The sequence below is a fragment of the Pantherophis guttatus genome, chromosome 2, assembly GCF_059756535.1.
Source record: "Pantherophis guttatus breed Tessera chromosome 2, ASM5975653v1, whole genome shotgun sequence".
Classification (NCBI taxonomy): domain Eukaryota; kingdom Metazoa; phylum Chordata; class Lepidosauria; order Squamata; family Colubridae; genus Pantherophis; species Pantherophis guttatus.
In genome coordinates, this window is record NC_142064.1 from 195,440,141 (window position 1) to 195,459,646 (window position 19,506).

General features: G+C 36.1%; 1 protein-coding gene across 1 annotated transcript in view; it reads right to left on the reverse strand.

Moving 5' to 3' along the window:
• Positions 1 to 19,506, reverse strand: part of COL23A1 (collagen type XXIII alpha 1 chain) — a 284,794-nt gene that overhangs the window by 254,569 nt on the left and 10,719 nt on the right. The window lies entirely within an intron of this gene.

The window sequence follows — 19,506 nt, forward strand, 5'->3', positions numbered from 1 at the left end:
AAAACTTTCAGACTTTGCTTGCTTAAGGAAACTGTAAAGGTTTTTTTTTTCCTTAAAGAAAACACTCATGATGTGATTTACAATGATTACATACAAAATGTGGTATGGAAACCACAGCTCAAAGTTTTTCACTAAACAGTGATTCCTTATGGGGATATTCATGTATAAAATGGTGTATTTTTCCAAGAACTTCATCAAAAGTATTTGTATTATTTTGATGGATTCGCCAAAAGGATGATAGTACCTGAAAATAAGTTTTCCATTTTATACAAACATTTTTTTTTACAAGCAATCGTATACTTTCTAAATATATTTGGAATAAAGGATATTTTTAAAAATCCAAAATCTTTTTCTAGGTAAATTGTCTACAGAGAAAACTGACATCCAATTGTAATATTGTTTAAAGTACAGACTTCGTAGACAAATCATCTTGCCCAATATGAAAGAGTGGCTTTAAAAGTTTTAAATTGCGCAAGATCTCCAACCTCTGTGTATTTCGCTGTGCCCTTAAGACCCTGCTGTTCCGCCAGGCCGGGCTATCAAACTAAATGATTTTAAATTGGGTGTTTTAAATTTTTGGGTTTTAATTTAGGCCGAAATTATTTAATAATTTTAATTATTTTTAATTGATATCCGTATATTTTTGTGTTTTAATAGGCTGTACACCACCCTGAGTCCTTCGGGAGAAGGGCGGTATAGAAATAAAATAATAATAATAATAATAATAATAATAATAATAATAATAATAATAATTAGTAGTAGTAGTAGTAGTAGTAGTAGTAGTAGTAGTAGTACTGCAATTCCAGTGAATTTTTACTGTTGAACACCTTTGAAAATACATATAATTAGCCAACTTTATAGGTTATTATAATACAAGAAAAGGAGACGTGATAACAGTGTGTGGTCCTTTTGCTCCCTAATTTGTTGAAATAATATGTACTTTTCATTTGTACAAATGTTATGAAGAACAAACTATTTCAGTGTTCACTAATTTGCAGTTGGGACATACTTGCTGTTAAGGGTTATCTTCAATTATTGCCCACAGCAGTAATTCATTTTCTAAAACTCAAGCTGCATTCAATACTTCTTACAGAAAAAAATAATAATCAAAATTTGGTTTGGGGTAGATAAATGATTCATGGGAGAAACAAGTTAAGTCCTAGAAACATCTTGGGCTCAGCAGGTTTAAAGCCCATGTTTCTTTCTCTTGCTGTTTTGTTGTAAGGGAGTGTAGCACATTTCTGATGCTAATCTGTTGATAGCATCTGCACTATGTTTACATCATGGTCTTATCTATTCTGAGACCATCTGTCTGGCTTTGGCAGCTCTATCCCTTACCCCAGACATTCCCCATCAGCAAAGCTGAAGGGAAATAGGCATACTTTTACTTTTCATAGCTGATATCCCCATTCCCAAAAGTTAATCGAAATACAGTCCAATATTACAATCGTTCCTCTGCAGAATGAAATAGAATGAATGCAAATATATAAATCTCAGTAATCTTAATAATAAAATCACAAATACAGGTAATCCTTGACTTACAACAGTTCATTTAGTGACCATTCGAAGTTACAACAGCACTGAAAAAAGTGACCTATGACTATTTTTCACACTTATATCTATTGCAGCATCCCCATGGTCATCTGATTAATATTCAGATGCTTGACTCACATTTATGACGGTTGCAGTGTCCCAGGGTCATGTTATCACTTTTTGCAAACTTCTGCCAAACAAAGTCAATGGGGAAACCAGATTCACTTAACAACCGGGTCACTAATTCACTGTCATGTGAATAAAGTAAATTCTGACCTAACAGATGAATTGTGAAATATTAAATCTCATTACAAATGCTTTGAAATTTCATTTTCACTTTGGGAGGTCTGTATTTCTGGGGGAAAGGGTTCAATAATGTGTGTGTGTGTGTGTGTGTGTGTGTGTGTGTGTGTGTGTGTTCTCCAATTTACCTATTTCAAAATGTGATGTAAGAGCCTTGGTGGCGCAGTGGCCTAAACTGCTGCTGTTAAAGTAGCACTTAGCTGCTAGTTGTCTGCAATTACTGCAAGTTCAATTCTCACAAGGCTCAAGGTTGACTCAGCCTTCCATCCTTCTGAGGTAGGTAAAATGAGGACCCGGATTGTGGGGACAATAAGCTGACTTTGTATAAAATAGAACACCACTCCGGGGAGGGGGGGGGCCAAAAAGCCCTACTAAGCAGGTATATACAAAAGTATGAAGGCTATTGCTTAATGCATTGTAAGCCGCCCTGAGTCTCCAGAGAAGGGCGGCATATATAAATTGAACTAATAAAAATAAATAAAATAATAATAATAATAATAATAATATGCAGTTCTCTGAATTATTGCCAGGTTTGATGAAATTTCACCTCTAAAATAGTCTACAAATTTCATCAAGATAATAAAATGATGTTCATATAGAGGCTAATGGCAGCATCAGAGTAATGAGCAAGAAATTCTGTGACCTGGATGTCCAAATTACAAAGTGAGAACCCCAAAACACACACAATTCCAGCAAATTATCTGGGGGAAAGATAAAAAGCAAACTGTCAACAGTAATTGGAATAATCAGAAACTGTAATATTGTCACTAAAGAAAATAAAAGTTTGCTCATTGAGGCAAAAAGGAATGTGGCTCTTGGTTTCTCTGCTTCTTTGTTTTTGGTCCATTTTCTTCTCTTCATTTGCCTCTAATCAGGGCTAATGAGTTCCACTTTCCAGAGTTCCTGCATTACTTAAAGAAGCTTTGAGACCCTTTTGGAAACTCACAGAAGCAGTACTTAAAACTCTTGCTTTGGTATTGCTCAGTACCAAATTATATTTGCAAAGAGGCACTAGAACATATAATTCTCCAATTCCTTTGGACACCCAAGATTCACCAACATCATAAAAGTTAGTTCAGCTACTAAAGTTTCAATTAAAAGAAATTCCTAATGGTGCAGCGAAAACTATTAAGGCAGAAAGTAGTATAAAACAATGATTGTGTACAAGATAAAGGATCCAGGAAACACAAAGAGCCTGGCTGGGGCCTTAAAAAATACCCAAGTTATTTTAAAAGGTGTATTTCTCTCAACAAAGTCTCCTAGCAAGCAACATGTATTAAAAGCAGCCACATGTAGTAAACAATGATAGAGATGAAAGCAAGGAGAGCCTAATTAATGGAGCTTTTTGCTAAACAAAAGTAGCTGTTTTATTGCAAGCATGGTGGCCTTTTGGCCCCCACTGCAACCTTTCAGAGCAGAGCAAGAAAACAATGGAACTGGTTTGCATTAAATGCCTGGAACCCAATGAGAATGTCAGTAAACAAGGTGTGGCAAGAGTGCAATAGGCCCTCCTCCAAGAAACAGTGCGGGCCTCAAGCTATTTTAATTGCTGTACCTTGGAAAACCCTTGTGTGAGAATTACCAAGCTCAAAATGTTAACACCAAACCAGATAAATCTTATTTCATTAAACTAACTTCCAAAGTGATGTGCATGGATATCCTCCCAACCATATAGACGTCTGTGAACATTTTGGGGCCAGTCCTTAAGGTAGAGAGGCTGTTTAACTAAGCAAAGGGCTCTATTCAGATTAATTAGAAAACACTTGCATACGAAACAATACAGAAAGCAGAATAGGGTCATTCTGTAAGTCTAACATGTGTGTTAACTTCTCTTAGAAGTTCTTTCTAAAAATACACTATAAAAACTGTGAAATAAGCCAGACACCCAAACTCATTCCTGTTTAATATGAACCCTATCCGTTATCCAAAATCAAATGACCACTAGAACTCTGACACAAAACATCACAAGTCCCATAGACTGCAGCAGCTTAAAGGAGAATTCATTACCTGCTTGAAATCATTCTTATCTAATACCTTAACACTTATAATCACTGTGTTTAATAGAGCCTGCAAAAACTGAAACAAGCTCCACATCAAGGTATCCAGCTCCACTGCATGGGCTGACTGATTGTTAAATGAATTACATCTCTCTGTTTTGGATGTTTCTAAACAACAATCTGGCCTCCATTTGCCACTATCTCTCCTTGGAATACCTCGAGTTCAACAATACCCCAAAGCGTTAGGAAATACACTAATTTGTAGCCTGTCCAGAAATAGAACGAAGAGTCTGTGGCTGCTACTCATTATTCCTTCAGGTAGTAAAGAAAGAAATTGAGAAAGACAAAAGGGTTGGGTAGATATCTAATGGGGCAGCTGGAGAGTAAACTTTGAGGGAAGGATGGAAGGAATGCATGCTTCTGTAGACAGATGTTATGGTTGACTGAGTTTAGAAATGACCCACAATGACAGAAACTAATTTTAGTGACTGTGGTATATATTGAAGGAAATGATCTGGAGATGATTTTCCCAGTAATATGAAATGGATAGAAGTTTTACTGATCCAGAAAACTTTAGTTCACAGAATTACATATCTGGCAGAATAGTTTCCCTCCTGTGGTTGTACTAAAGTGAGAGCAATTTAACTGTATTTCAGTTCTAACAGGTGTTCCATGGCTGTCATTACAGTGACATTTATTTTGCAAATTGCCCGTCGGCAATCATTTGCGGGGACAGCATCCTTAGCATTTTCTCAAAATCCAAAGTGCTTAGGAGCCCCATACCACTGAGAATTTTTTAAAATATGGGACATGCCACTGATTTAATCAAACTGAAATATAGAATTTTTAAAACTTACTGGTACATAGAATTTATATAATTAAATTACTTTAAATGACCAGTGTTTACAGCTCCCAAAGGAATCCATTCTCTTTGTGAATATTATGGGTCAGAGAAAAGTTAAGAACTACTTCTGATTATTTAGGTTCAACTTTTGTTGAACTCAATCAAACAGTCAAGCAAGAGCTCATAAAGTCAATCCAAACAAGTCCTCCTGTTTTGCAGCAAACCTGCACCCTCCGGATGCTTTCTGCCCAGCCCAAACTTCATCAGAGATATCTTGGCTGCCTGTTAGCCCCTCCCTCCCTGAATGAGGTCTCCTAAGATGTAGTCTTAGTCTAAAAATTCTGGCTAAAATGACAAATTTTGCTAAGATGTAATACAATGTGTGGATGACCTTGGGGGATGAGGGAAAGAGATTCTGCCTAGGAAATGAGGGAGAAGCCAGCAACCCCTTAACAGTCAGAGAAATAAATTTAGGGATGATCTGCCCTCATTGGTTAGTGGCAGTGGAAAGTTTGTACTTTCAGATTCACAAAATTCTATTAATGTAGCCTTACCATAAAGTAGAATTATCTCTTCTAGTTGTGTTTCCTGTATATTTAGCCAGGAGGGATGACTATTTAAAGCACGGGTGTGAAACTTGCTACGTCACGTTGCCGTCATGTGGCGTATCACGATGTTTTTCCTCTTCATGGAGCTGGGGTGGGCGTGGCCTGAATGTGATGCATCCAGTCCGCAGGCTGCCAGTTTTATACCCCTGATTTAAAGAAATCTCTGCAAACAGCAAACTCAATTGCTCTTTATTCTCATCAGGAGAGTTTTGTTCTACTGTTAAAAAAATCAATTGCAAAAACTACTAGATTGAAGTGTGTGACCAGCCACACAATTTCAGAAAGAAATGTGGTTAAATATTTTCCCAGAGAGATGAATCTTCCAAGCTTGATGATATAATATTACTAGAGCTATTAGAAATGGAAATTTAGATACTTTTATTTATTTATTTATTAAATTTATATGCTGCTCATCTCTCCGATAAAGCAATTTTGGGCAAAGATACAAATAGCTCTCACAAAACTATACATTTCATTACACATGAAGACAACAAAAGAATGTTTATTTTCCAGAACAACTGTTTTGATCCCAAAACCTATCCCTTATTATTCCCAGGGTATGCATATAGGACTTTACTAACTAAAATAATTTTAAACAAATTAGAAAAGTACTTGAAGGTGCAATTCAATCTTAGCTTGGCTGCAACTTGAACAATACAAGCATTCTGCCAAACCTACAGTATGTGACACTATTTACCCAATGAGCATGAATCTGGAGTTGCACTGATTTTCATGGAGATCAACTGGGAAAGAATAAACCTCTTACACAGATTTCAGTGGGACTTAAATGCAATGAACTCTAAAACTAAACCAACATATCTAGATCATTATTCTAATTTGGATTGCATGTTGGATTCTGAAGAAAACATAAAATTTCAGGATGAAAGGAATGTTGTGCTAACTCAGACAGAATGCTATATTCCCAACTTGTCCGAGCACAACAATTCTATATTATTCACTATCAAATCTGTCTTTCAGGGGAAAACCAGCATTAAATTTCTTCCAATGGAAAGATAAGATTCGGTTCTGTAGGAGTTAACGGGGGGGGGGGGGCTTTTTATCTATAATAGCAATTCTGTAGTACTTTTATCAGCTTATCTAAAGTGCACTGCAGGCAACTAAAAAAACAGCAGTTGGTAGCAGTGGCTAATTCTAAAAGAATAAAGTTATGAATTTAACATACTGCTCAGTTCTGGGTTTGGGAATTCCATGACTTATCAAGTTAATCAAAATAATTTGAATTTGAGAACACCTAATTACCAGTTCACATTTTTCCTGTTTGACCGTAGAAATATACACATTTCAGAATATTAACACAGAGGGATTTATGTAAGAATAATCTGGTTCATTATCATGTCCACCTCAGACTATTTCTAACCTTTCTCCCAGGAAATTAATTTTTTATAATTATAGACAAAAGTCCAAATAAACTCTTTATGTAATCTATTGACAAAATGTTCTCCATGTAGTTTGCTCAAGTTTCAAGCTTTTATCAGAAGAGATTAAATAAAGGTATCATGAGTTCAACTAATCTGAATGGATCAATGCAAACAAACCCAAGCAGTCAATTTTGATTAGAAGTATACAACAAATGTGGCTTTACTGGCCTTAAGCTATAAGCAACTAATTCACTTTGCCTTAACATGTGAAGCAACCAGCTGCCTTCTAAATCCACAATTAAGAATAAATGCTTTTGGGAATAGGATGGCTCATACCTTTTTAGTAAATGCAGCTTTAGACCCAGTAGGAGGAAGAGCCCAAAAGAGTTTAGGAAAACAAAACCTTTTCCAACTTTAATTTTGGAATATATTTCATATCTCATGAAGCAGGTTCAATGTCTGCTTAATAATGTTTGGTGTTCTTGTGGCTTTCTGCAGGAACACAGTTAAAATAATAGCTTGGATCCTTATTCAGTATGAAAGAATCCTATATTAATTTGACTTGATAGCATGACTAAAACTTTATCTGTTGATTTATTTTTTGTGTCTATTCATATTAATAAAAAACAGAAGACATTAGACTTTATCCGGCAGGCCATGATACTAACAAAAATCTATATTATTCATTAATTTAACACATCTAGTTTGTAAAAGCAAAGAAAATATAGATTCACAGTTGATCACAAAACCTGGTATGAAATCTTGGATACTATACCTTAGCAATTTTGTAATGAAAGATTTGTTCAAAGATGTAAAAAGCAGACTAGAGAACACAGCTAGATGACTAATAGCAATGTAATACATATTGTGTAAATCAAATCAAAGTGACTTTAAAAAGCCTACTACATGTAGTATTTGTGTCAGAGATAAAATTAAAACAGTGAACTATATTTCCTCACCCTGCCAAATCAGATTGCAAGTACATGTTTGACTCATGTTGAACATTAAAAAGTCTGCCTTTGATAGGCACATAAACCTTGGAACAACAGGTGCCAACTTAATTAGACTTTCAAAATAGTTCACATGGTTAGAAAGCACAGGCCCAATAAAGCAAGCAGATTGTACAATGATACAGCATGGTGTCCTATGTAGAATCCTCTATTCTGTGGTTAATGATGAACAAGAGACAAAAAGCTATAGAAACACACTATATCTGACCCAAAGCATTTTGCTTTTGGGATAAGTATTTAAAATACAACCAAGAAACAATAAAGCAGACTGTTGATATGATACAAAGTATTATAAAATAGTTTTTGTTATATACTATTGTATGTACTAATTTACTAAGCAGAGTTGTCAATCTTTGCATTTTTATTCAGCCAGGGAATAAGCTGAATAAAATTTCCATGAGCTCTATACAGCATCGAAGCTACAAACTACACAGGCATATGTTTTTAGAGATAATAATGGGTGGAAATACCACAAGCCACAATGGTTTACTTTTGACCATTTCTAACCATGTGTTATAGAGAATATACCACCACATTATGTTATGATAGCCTTTAATTGTTGCATTTGCCACACTTATGAACATGGCACTGATTTCTGGTGGAACTGTCTCTTAATGAGTCTGTCTCAACTTTGAATTTACAGAGGTATGCGAGGTTCTCAATCCCACTTTCAAGATGGGGAAAAAAACTATGAATGTACTCACCCATTGACTTTCTGTTTCCTGCTGGAGAGGAGTATCAAATAGCACAGAGTCCTACTGATGAGCAAGACTTAAGAGCCTACACTTTCCTAGCCTTTCCCTTAGAAGGGAATGCTGGAAGATAATGGAGGAGTATTGGTTACTTGACTTGAAAAATCTTAACTGAGTAGCAACTGATAACAGAGTTTTTACTTCTTTATGTATCAGGAAAGGTTACTGGCATAGGTATCTGTAACACAACAGGGAGATAAAAATATATAAGAACAATATGATGAAAAAACTTCAGTTTATGTACCATGTGCATAATTTTGATGCAATCTTCTTTTACCATGGAAGCCCATGGTTATCGGAAAACAATTCCATGTTAGGAAAAAGGGCCTATCTCCAATCACTGGCTGGTGAGTGAGGGCATGGAAAAGTAAAATTGGCAATCCCAATTTGGGAATTGCTCCCTGCAAAAAAAAAAAAAAAAGAGACTCCATTGAGTTGGCTGAACTCCTAGTATTAAGTCTATAGATTTTTCTTGGCAATGATGTGAAAATATTTGCTGACAGGGATTATTTTACTTTTTAGTTAAACTTGAAAGTTTAACTTTCAGACTTGAAAGTTCACAAAAGAAAGAAAGAATATAATTACACAATATGTAAGAGAGATAAAAATGTCATAAAATAAAAAATGAATTAAGTTCTACAGCATTACCTTCTGGCCACACAGGATTAAAAAGTGCGGCTACAAAATTCAACCTTTTTTTTCCCCACATCCCCGCCTGGAAAACAGATCAATCTTACAAGAGATTAATAACATTTTATTTAAATGAAAAAAGGTAAACCAATCATCCTCCTTTTTAGCTTTAAATATACAAAGTGCAAATGTTCATAGTTCAGATGATGGGAAAAGAGTACCTTATCTAAAAATAGAGAGTTGCAAAGTAAAATACAATCCACATAATAACAGCACAAGCTGCCACTGCTTTGTGACAAGTAACTTGTTACTGGCCCAAAGCCTTTATAAAAAAAGAGACAAGATAGAGAGTTCTACGTTAATACACTTCACAAGAGATTTGAAAGTAAGAAAATACCTGCAACTTATTCCTTAAAATATGTTGCAAGGCTGACATAAAACAGTTTCCCAGCTGTATAGAGAAATCAAAACACCAAAGTCTCACACACAAAACCCAGAAATTAGCCCTAATTCAGCTTCCTGATTGCCTATCTCTACAGGTACAATAATTTTGTGAAATAGAGAGTTTCTTCTGCTTCAAGGTACCTAGGCTTCCCCCATGAGCCCTAGAGGTTCTAGCAACTTATAACAGAGAATTTGGGGAGGCCGTAAATCCCACTGTTCCAGTTTCTGTCCAGCCACTTCTGTTTTTGGTTAAAAAGGACCAAATCTTTTTCCAGTTGAGGGAAGTCTGGAATGACTCCTTTCTGTACATGAAGAAGTATTTCTCCCTCATAAGCATGTGCATAGGTAAGGTATCTGTCTGTAGAAAACAACTCTCCCTCATGAAGATGTGGACTGAGCATATCTGAATCACAGTGCACAACCTGCATTGTCTCTTACCTTTGCTTTTCACCTTTTCCCTGCATGGTAACAGAAGGTATTCATATAAGACTCCTTTCATAAGACTAATTCATGTTACCATGAAAGTTGACCAGCATCAATAGTGTTTAGAATAATAATGTAACAAACTCTAAGGTGCCATACAATTCTTTGCTGCTTTTATATCCAATCCAGTGGTGGGTTTCTACCGGTTCACCCCCGTTTGGGTGAATAGGTCTGCCCAGACATCATCACGGACACTATGCGCATGCTCCCGATTCCGAACCGGTAGTGAAGGTAAGTGGATCCCACTACTGATCCAGTCCTGGTGATTTGTAAATTGCCCAATAAGTCTCAGAATTTCATCTTCCGACACCCAAGATTCCATTTGAATCTGTTCCATCATTAATACTGGCTCTGTATCGTTTTCCATACATCTTCTGAAGTGAAGACATATACAATAATGCATTATAATTCATTCAGCTTCTCTGTTCAACAATGTAACTATTTCCATAGCTGGTTTTCTGCTTACTTTTTTTTCCCAGTGGTGATGATATACAGCTAGTACTCGACTTACGACCACAATTGAGCCCAAACTTTCTTTTGGAAAATGAAACATTTGTTAAGTGAGTTTTGCCTCATTTACGTTTTTTGTTTTTTTTTTTGCTACAGTTAAGTGAATCTGGCTTTCCCATTGACTTTGGTTATCAGAAGGTTACAAAGATCATCACATGATGCCCAGGACACTGGAACCATTATAAATATGAGTCAGTTGCCAAGTGTCTGAATTTTGATCACATGACCATGGGGATGCTTCAATGATTATAAGTGTGAAAAACAGTCATAAATCACTTTTTTCAGTGCTGTTGTAACTATGAACAATCACTAAATGAACTGTTGTAAGTTGAAGACTACTACTACTATTACTACTACTACTACTTATTATTATTGTTATTGTTATTATTGTTGTTGTTGTTGTTGTTGTTATTATTATTATTATTATTATTATTATTATTATTATTATTTCTTCTTTTCCTCCTCCTCCTCGTCTTCCTCCTCCATTTCTTCTTCCTCTTTCTCTTCCTCATTGCTTGGATTTATGTTGTCTGGACAAATAATTTATTTTCTCAACAAAGTTTTCTTGATTCTAATCAGTATCTTTAACTCGTCCTGTGATGGAACTTTTTCCTGAAGTTGGTGTCTGATCTATGGTTGCTTTTTGCAATAATCAAATATATTATTTCACTGTCGTACTGATTTTTAAAGTTACCTGAATCGTTATTATAGCACTTCTGTCTTTGTACATCTCCCTCATTTCATTACTGCTATTTCATATACTATGACTTTATTATCTTTTGTTTTGGCCTTCACCATTCTTATTTTAAAACAGAAAACAGGATGAGTTCTATGCCAGGAAATGTTATATTATAAACGATTTATTTATACACAGATTAAAAAGCCTCCTTCAAGCTAGGTTCAATTCCTGATGATTTCATGGTCTCATTTGTACTGGTTTCATGGCCAGAAAGAAAGAAATGAAGAAGTAGTTTGCCATTATTTTCTTGTAGGTTGTCTACAGCTCCTGGTGGTCTCATCCAAATACTTATCAGGATTTATTTTGTTAACTCTTTGAAATCATTCAGATACACGATTTTAGTTAAAATACTGTATTTAGAATCTGTATTTAAAATATCGTGAGATTAAATAGACTCCGGGGGATGGTAGAGGACAGGAAAGCCTGGAGGAACATCGTCCATGGGGTCGCGATGGGTCAGACACGATTTCGCAACTAACAACAATAATTTAAAATATAGAAGTTATTGTTTAAATAATATTATTTTTTTCTTGTTCAGTATTTTTTGATTCCATGTCAGGGTATCCATGAAGTTATGCACCCTGGGCTACACTGGTAATTCATTGGTTTTTCTTGAGAGATTTTTCACATATTCAGGCATCATTCACTTGTGCAGTTTTTCATCATATGGAACAGAGATATGACTTCAAATTTCCTTTGAAGTCAATCACAAAGTTAGATGGGTTTTAGAAAATATGAAGAAATTTGATAGAGACACACTAGCAAAAAAAACCCAACAACCCTATAGTAAAATAATGTGCTCAAAAGTTCCTTCCTTCATTGAAATTACTAAGCAATCTGTGATTGGAGCCTGAGATACAATTAGGGTGCCATTCTCCATCAAATGAAAATCTCATAGCCTTTGTTAAACATTACACTCCAATCTATTTATGAATAGTCATTCCAGGCAACCTTCCACAAATCCACTCACCAATAAACTTAGGCCAAGGAACTCTTTGATCTTAGTAAGCCAGGACATTCATCGGAAGAGTTTGAATTATAGCAGCTAAAGTGGGCTGCAAGAAAAATCCTGACTAATGTTTTGTGAGAGTGATTGTTTATAAATCCAGAATGGCATTTTCCCTTTCCACTTATCTTTCTGAGAACACTGTTATGTAGAGAATAGATTTGTTCCCCTAAACAGCCATTTTGCCACGAAGGTGGCAAAAGATGGCCTTCCTTCCAACTGTACATTAACTATTTAAGAAAAACATGAAATTTTGCCTTGTAAACTAATTACTTGGTGACGCAGGACATTTTTCTCTCTCCATTTACTGGTTTCATCTTCCTCTCTGTGCCTAGCTGTATAGCCTTTCTTTATTCTCCAGTTTGGAAGCATGATGGCTCAAGTGGTTGTGACACTGGGCAGGTGGTTAGCAAGCCCATGTTCAAGACCCAAGAACTGTGGGATGGGGTTGAGTTCTCGTCCTTCACTCCAGCTCCTGCCGGGAACATAAAAGGAGCCACCAACTGGGTGTGTCCAAGGCAATGGTAATGTCACTGCCCAATCCTTTCAACCCAGAAGCTTCTTGGTGCTTCCAACATGAGTGCAAAAAAATAAAATAAAAAAAATTGTCTAGTCTCACCTGTAACTCACTTCTTTAACCCAATTTTCAAAGCAGAAAAAGGGGGAAAGTTTCTGTACTAAGTAACTCTGGACTTCGAAGAAAATATGATGTAAGGAAAATAACCCATGGAATCAATTTCTTTAAGACACAGGCAGACAGACAGACAGACTAGAGACTGATTTTTTAACACAGTTTTGAAAAGAGATGCTTAGTGAACTGTTTGTCAGACTTGGAAGAGAAGTGGGACATTGTTTCATTTTTTAGAGAGCATCCCAAAATGGAAAATATTGTCGTTGTTGCTAGGACCAAAGAAGAATTCCTGAAAGGTGAATTTCCTATTTGAATGTCCCCTCCTCATTACAACCAAAAAGCCTCTACTGAGGATTGCAGAACTATCCTTGATGAAGTGTCACAAAAGTGCTTTTTCAAAAGTAACTGGACATTTTTTGTTTTGTCCTTGAAGACGTCTGTCTTCTCATCCAAGAAGCTTTTTCAGTTCTGACTGAATGATGGGGGGTGGGACTCCCCACCCCCCCAAATTTGGTCAGAAATGAAGAAGCTTCTTGGATGAGAACCCAAATGTCTTCCAAGGAAAAAACAGTCCAGTTTGCTTGTTGAAAAAGCACCTTTGTGACAACCATGACCTGGATGGCTGAGAATCTCCATAGATTTTCTTAATGAAGTGTATTTTTTGTAAAGAGTTAATGGAAAAGAGAGCTTGTGTTAAAATAGGCAAAGGCATCTCTTGTGAACAGGACTACCTATTTTCTTCATACCTTCTTCCCACATAGAAACCTGCTCCCCATCCTCAAGAGTGCCCTTTCAAGGCATTTGGTGGGGGGGGATCTGTAAATGTGATAGGCAAGAACACTACCTCCCATTATCTTTTACCTGCTGTACCTGCATTAAAGCTTATGAATACTTTTTAAAACTTATAATGCATATCATTGCTTTTCTATTAAAAGTGATTAGAATCTACTACAAGTAAAAAAAAAATCACTACAAGTAAATACAAGTACTCCAATTACAAAAATGTTTGCATAAGGTTACAGTTTGCTGTATGTTCAGAAGTACTTCTCATTTTTCTGCAAGAAAAAGTTGCATGTATAGAATATTATTTTACTTATTTTGCAGGTAGTATAGCAATCCAGTATAAAACTATCTTGTTTAGTGAAAGGAATCTGCCAACAGAGAAGGATATGTGGACATAACCCATGAGATAAATCTTCCAAATGTAAGTAAAATTGGCCCGGACCATTGTTGTATTAAACACAACAATGACAAAATGAATTATACACAGTGAAGTTTTGACACAAGCACCACACTTTAACGTTGCAATAACACATACAAGTTTGTAAGGCACAAAATTTGCATTGCTACATCCCAACATGCGTTATGTTATTTGTCTACCAACCCCTGAAGGTGTCAGGGTGTAAAACAGTCTGGAAATTGTTATGTGGATATGTGTGAAATAGTATTATGTTCTTCGAAGGCACTGAAATGTTTATCATTTTAAAAAAATCCAAATCTTTATAAAGACCAATAGCAATGTTGTGCCTATATTTATCAACCATATTTGGAATCATAGAATCGAGAGCTAGAAGGATTTAGCATTCTTAAATATGCAATTATTTTAAACCAAATAGAGTTTGAGTCAATAAGAAGTCTTATTTATTTCTGTAAAGATATAAAGTACTTATGGTTATTGTGAAAACAATACACTCCTAATCAGAACATGATCAAAGAGGCACCCCAGTACAGCAGAGAACTGAAAATGATCTAAATAGATTAGTTACTATATAAAAACATTAAAGAAAGTTAGTAATAATCCAGCTAAGGAACATAAAAACAAGCCTTTTATACTCGTGGAACTCTTCTCCACATTTAAGAGAATTAGCATAAATATCTTAATCAAGCATTTCAGATCCTGATAATGAGATTTATCTTAATACTTTGAGTAATTTAATTTCTATGGTATTCATGAAATAATATTAGCTCCCTCTAGTGGTAAAACATACCAAAAGATGTGCAATCATGTTAATCTTGGGTGAATTTTCAGGACAAAACATTAATATTAAGTGGACATTTCTGAAATCATATCAGGGTCGTACGAATGGTATATACCTTACAGAATTCTGATATAATTGCATTAATATATGCAACAATACTTAATTTCCCGAAGACTAAGACTCCAATTCTATGTATCTGACTCAACACCATCCCTCTCTTCATAGTGGGACTACTGCCATATAAACATATATGATTAGATGACACACCTCATAAAACATTTATAGTTGGATTTTGCTAGATTGTGCTCTTTGTCAATTTTCTATGAAGCAAGTTTCCTACAGATTTTATATCCTCATTTCCAAATTTATTCACATTATACTCCCTGACATGTTCACTATACTGTTGTACAATCTAGGCCCATGATGGCGAACCTATAGCACGTGTGCCGGAAGTGGCACACAAAGCCATCTTTCTGGGCACGTAAGGCATCACCCGTTGCTCTTCAGGGTTCCGGTGCGCTGGCCAGCTGGTCTTCATGTGTGGAAGCACCGGAAACCGGATAAGCAGCCATCCGGAAACCGGAATCTAGCATGCACACTGGGCGGCTGCTCTTCTGGTTTCCGGCACATGCATGCTCACCGGCCAGCTGGTCTTCATGCATGCATGTGCACCAGAAACCGGAAGACCAGGTGGCCAGTGCACATGCGTGTGCTAGAAACCAGAAGAGCAGCCACCCGGCGCACACATGTGGTTGATTTTCCGGTTTCTGACATGCAAGTGCGTGTGCGCGGTCCCGTTTCAGCACTCGGCACCAAAAAGGTTTGCCAACACTGATCTAGGCTTTGCATCTCCCACTAATTACTGCTCAGATCAAGCCATCCAATAGCTGAGCAGAAAAAATGGCAGTTCTCTCTGTCTAAGAATAGCAGCTAAATACCAAAGCTATAGCTTCCCCATCAGCCCTTCATGAATTCACAAATAGCAGAAACAGGGGAGATGGCATAAAATGTTAAAGAAAAATGTTTCTAGCATTAATTTCCTTAAAAACACACAATCACATATTTGTCTATAATATTCAGGGTGGGGGCATGTCTGTGTATCTTACAGTTGCAAAACATTAAATTTAAATCAATAATGTGGAGTACTTGGGGCTCTCTGATCTTGGTTGCTTGCAGATATTTCACTACCCAACTAGGTAACACTGTCAGTCTTCATGCCAAGCTTGGTCTAAGATCCAAAAGTTTCCTAGTTGAAATTGTGGTTGAGTTTGTCCTTGTGTTGTGATATTAAATTTTCCTCCTGTCTTCTGACTGCTAGTTGGCGTTCATGGATGCTCTCTGCTAATCATCTGCTTATCTGTCCTACATAGTGGCTGCTATAATCCTTACATTGCATGTTGTAAATGACTACTGTTTTTATTTCTTGGCTATTGGGCTAAACCCAAATTCTAGGGGATTCCTGGAAGCTTACTGTTCAGACAAATCAGCCATCAATAATCAGAGACAAACCATATTTACAAAGCATTCAAAGGAGACAACAAAAAAGCTAAGAAGGAAACAAAAGGATTAGAACACATCCTTTCCATCAGTCATCCCTCAGATAAGTAGGAATTAACAACAAACAATCATGCAGAAAACAGTACTCCAATCAAATAATTACCAAGGAGAAAACATGTCAGCTCTGTAAGGTAGACCAGACAGAAAGCATGGCAAGATAAGTTAATTCTGGTTACATTAACAGAATCTTCTAAGTCTGAAAGAGCACTTCTCCCTCCTCCCTTTTACATCCCAAGGAACTAGGGAAGATCTCTTCTGAGCCACTTGCTCTGTTCACATTGCTGCTGTGGGCTATGTTGCCTTCTATCTCATTGTACCTTGGCTATGACTCTTCTCCATCTCCCAAGGTGATACCCACATACCAATAGAGAACCACTTTGCTATCAAAATTGGCAGCTATTGTATATAAAACAAGGAACAAATTTCATACTGACTCACACTAATAGTATTACCTAGTTGGGTAATAAAATGTCTGCAAGCAAACAATCAAGCTCAGAGAGCTCTAAGCATTGTTCAATCCTGAGCTACACGTAATCTTGTCCACTAAGGTCAATGACTCCTTACTAGGAAAGACAAACAGTATGTATGTGTTTGTATGTACACATACACACACATACACATTCAACATATGTAAGCTTTTCAACTAACAGTTAACACCTATTTGTTGTTAGATAAGGAGCAATGGAATTTAAGGGAAATTGGACTTCATCCACTTGTGGCTATGTAGAGATTCTAGGCCAGTGATGGCAACCCTTTCTGGCACCGCATGCGCTTATGGGCCGCAACCTAGAAGAGCAACTGCCCGGGGCACATGCATGCGCCCGGAAATGAACTTATGGTTTCAGTTAATGAACTTACAGTTTCAGCCAATCAATACTATAAAATACTTCATGCTTTTCACTGTAGGAAGTCCAATTTGGATTGGGAAAATATGGTAGGGAAAAATATTTCCTATCTCAGAACTGATCCAAGTCTTTCTCTGTGCAGCAATACTTGAATTTGATATGAAGAGATCTTCATCACAGATTTCTGTTTGAGTTTGGTCTTGAGCACAATAGAGAATAAATAAAGAAGTAGAAGGGAAATAAAACAAATGGCAATGGAGGATGGAAGAGAGAAGCAGGAGAGAAGAAAGCAAAAGATTAAACCATAGCATATGATTTTCCTGAAAACTGCCTGTCATACAAAAGACAGGTGGAGATGCAGAGTTGGACCATGAAAGCAAGACAGAGGATTTGCAAGGGGAAAGTTCTCATCATGCGACCATGTGGAGATGACCATTATCATCTCTAACATGGTACCAAACAATGTTGAAAGGCTTAAAGACGTACTTTTGGGGCCAGGATTTTTTGCATTAAATAATATATATATATAGATAGATAGATAGATAGATAGATAGATCTGGTGCTTTGCTTGAATGTTATGTCCACCTTTGCTTGGGAAAAAAGTGTTATATTATGTTCCTTATTACAGCCACTTTGTGCACAGAAAAATCTACCCTAGTGGCAATTTTGTAAGTTTCCCAAATATGCATTTATAACCCAAAAATGTTGGGGACTCCAGATACTGGCATCAACTAACTATAAATGTTAACTGTACTTCAGTGATTTCATAATCAAGAAACATAGTTGCAGTATACACGTAGTCCTCAACTTACACAATTGAGCCCAAAATTTCTGGGACATGAGACATTTGTTAAGTGAGTTTTGCTCCGTTTTACAACCTTTTATGAGTTGTTAAGTGAATCACTGCAGTTGTTAAGTTAAAAACACAGTTAAGTGAATTTGGCTTCCTTATTGACTTTGCTTGTCAGAAGGTTGCAAAAAGTGATCACATGACTCCAGGACACTGCAGCCCTCATAAATATGAGACAGTTGTCAAGAATCCGAATTTTAATCACATGACCATGCGGATGCTGCAACAGTCATAGGTGTGAAAAATGATCATAAGTCACTTTTTTTCAGTGCAGTTGTAACTTCAAACAGTCACTAAATGAATTGTTTAAGCTGAAAAATGTATTTCATTTTTTAAGAATAGAAATCATGAAAAATCATCAAAATCTCAAGCACACAAATAAAATGTACAACCATATTAATGCCATGGCTGGGGGCCTGTTCATTGTAAAATAAGTTTTTTTTCTACAGGAAGTTTCAGTACATTTATTTATTTTACATTGGGGGTTTTGAAGATGCAGCTGGCAACGCAGTGAAATAACCCATGAAACAAGGCCAACAATGTTAACATGAAAAAATAGACTGGCTATACCTCAAGAAAGCTTAACATACACAGTTTTCACATGCAGAGAGGGGAAAAAACGGTTTAAAAACGTTCGGCCAAAAGTTTGGATTTTGCCTCTGAATTTGGGAAGCACAAGATGGCTATCTAAGTCAGAAAGAGCATTGATTTAAACCTAATCAAGAACTTCAAACTGTTGTCTTTGCTCCAAGAATCAAAACACACCCTTAAATATTAGGCAGGCTTCCCAGTCTTCAAATTTAACTGATATTTTGTCATACTTCAAATAATGTTAAGTTAATATATCAATAAATCTATAGTAACCTGCTTGGAAAAGATAAGTCAATATAAGCATGAAGACAGCTATCAATTTATTTTGATAGTAGTTACTAAAGTAAAAGAACTACAATTATGTTTAAAACAAAAATCTAATAGAACTATTATATATAATTTAAAGATAAAAAAAGGGTAAAATAATGTTACCTTTCTCAGGATTTCAAAAACAACCTGCAAAATTTACATGTACTAGTGTTAGCATAATTTCAGTTTACAGTCTTTTGACTGCTTCTAAACATTGGGCCCCACGAGGTTTTCATTAGAAAATAATAACTGATCCAAGTATATGTGCAATGACTTTAGTTTCTGTGCAAAACAAAAATGTCCACTTGGAAACACTTCACCTCAACCTTTACAAAAATGACCCCATTCATGTGGCTGCAGGCTTTTCAAATACAAGATGCCCTGTTCTGTGTTGTTCCAAATGTGATCAGCAATATTTATAGAAAGAAACAAGCAAATACTTGCATATTTTGCTCATACTGAAATCATTAGACATTGATTAACTGAATCTCACTAAATTTCACAAA